The 1,556-nt window shown below is 43.5% G+C and overlaps 1 protein-coding gene across 2 annotated transcripts in view; it reads left to right on the top strand.

Annotated features, from left to right (window-relative positions):
• The first annotated feature begins 6 nt into the window (after positions 1–6).
• The window catches only part of LOC101858118 (melatonin receptor type 1A), a 26,380-nt gene continuing 24,830 nt past the window's right edge, over positions 7–1,556 (top strand). For both annotated transcript variants that reach the window (XM_035970904.1, XM_005102716.3), the window contains exon 1: positions 7–388. The gene's annotated coding sequence lies outside the window, so the exon portion shown is untranslated. The remainder of the gene's footprint in view (positions 389–1,556) is intronic.

Genomic DNA, 1,556 nt, shown 5'->3' with positions numbered 1-1,556 from the left:
TGTGTGTGTGTGTGTATTGAGTAGCTTGATGCATTATTGAATTAACACGAAAATTAATTTGAACGCAAATTTGATCAAACAGACACTGCTCTTTGTTCATCTGAAACCCCCTCAAGGGCGGAAAAAACATTCGCTAAACGATTTCCTGCTTGGCGAGCGAGAAGCCATTCGAACGAATGTTGCGGACTGTACGTAGCGTGCGGTGAGTCAATGGTGGCTTGTATTGTAACGTTTCTTTCAGGACAGGAGCATACAATTCCTTTGCTACAGGCGCGTAAGGATATATAACATAACACAACATCTCGATCTGTGTTGCCTCTGATATTAAAAAATAAGTAATTCAGTTGTGTTCTGGAAAGACACTGAGGTCCAAAAAGACAGCTAGAAGGTAAGACACTTACTTAATGGTACATTATGTGAAAGTGGTGCTGAGCTTGTGGCTTGTGCTAAAACTAAATGGGTGCTGAATGGTGCTAGAATGGAGCTGAATGGCGCTAAATGGTGTTAGAATGGGCCTGAATAGTGCTGAAGCAGTGCCAAAAGCCGGTGAAGTTGTTTAAAATTGAGCGTTAAATAACCCCCCCCCCCCGTCATTTTTCTGTTGTTTGAGTGTAGGTGTAATGAGATGGCGCATGCCCAACATGTGTCAAAAGAGATTATGAATGTGAAAAAATTATTCTTTATAGCAGAGCAGACAGACGCAGTGCAACTCACCCCCCCTCCCCCTCCCTTTGGCGCCTTAACTCTACGTGCGGAAAGTATGATCCTGAACTCGCCCCTCCCCCTCCCCTTATTTTTTTCGTAATCGAACAGTTTAAGCAATGGTAGTAGCAGTTTATTGAAACTGGTAAATGATCATCATTCACATCACTGAGCATTGCGTGTGTGTGAGTGTGTGTGAATTGTGAATTTTTTTTTCATTTGAAGCACAATGTTATATCTAGTTACTCCTGCTCACCCACAGGGAGATAGGAATAGGGCTTCAAGCTGGGTACAGTATTGTGTTATGTTGCATTTCAATGATCAGAATGGGATACAAATCAGCGAGGGCTGAGAATGAGACAAAACGTGCAATTTTATTCGAACAGTTAAAAACTCATTCTCTAGGCAAAATGTACATCTTTCCTTCCTCGCAATTTCTTCTTTCTTCACACGGCTCCAGTGTTGTTAGAGAGTCTCTTTTTCTCTGTTGTTATGCGCTCGCAAAGTTTCTAGGCCTACCTTCCACACAGTGTGTGACGTAAGGCTAGTAGCCTAGGCATCGTTTGACATCTAATTTGCTCTTTGCACACCCTCGCAGCTCCAGACATAGACTGAGTACCCCCTCCCCTCTTTCCACATACACATACTTTTTTTCCCCCGAGTCTCTCTGTGAGGTCGTGCTGGGAGGTAGGGCTGGGCAGGTACCGGTACCCAGTGCCGGAACTCCCGGTACCACCGTAAGAGGCGGTCTTTGGCTCCTGTAAGAAAAGTGTAAGAAAGGGGTAAGCACGGCACAATCATTAAGCGAACAATAATATTACGTGATTTTTTTTTTTTTTTTTGTAGTGGTTTGT

This window comes from Aplysia californica, unplaced genomic scaffold (assembly GCF_000002075.1).
Source record: "Aplysia californica isolate F4 #8 unplaced genomic scaffold, AplCal3.0 scaffold00336, whole genome shotgun sequence".
NCBI classification, from domain to species: domain Eukaryota; kingdom Metazoa; phylum Mollusca; class Gastropoda; order Aplysiida; family Aplysiidae; genus Aplysia; species Aplysia californica.
Note: the sequence above shows the minus strand (reverse complement) of the source record. Positions and strands in the feature narration are given on the sequence as shown.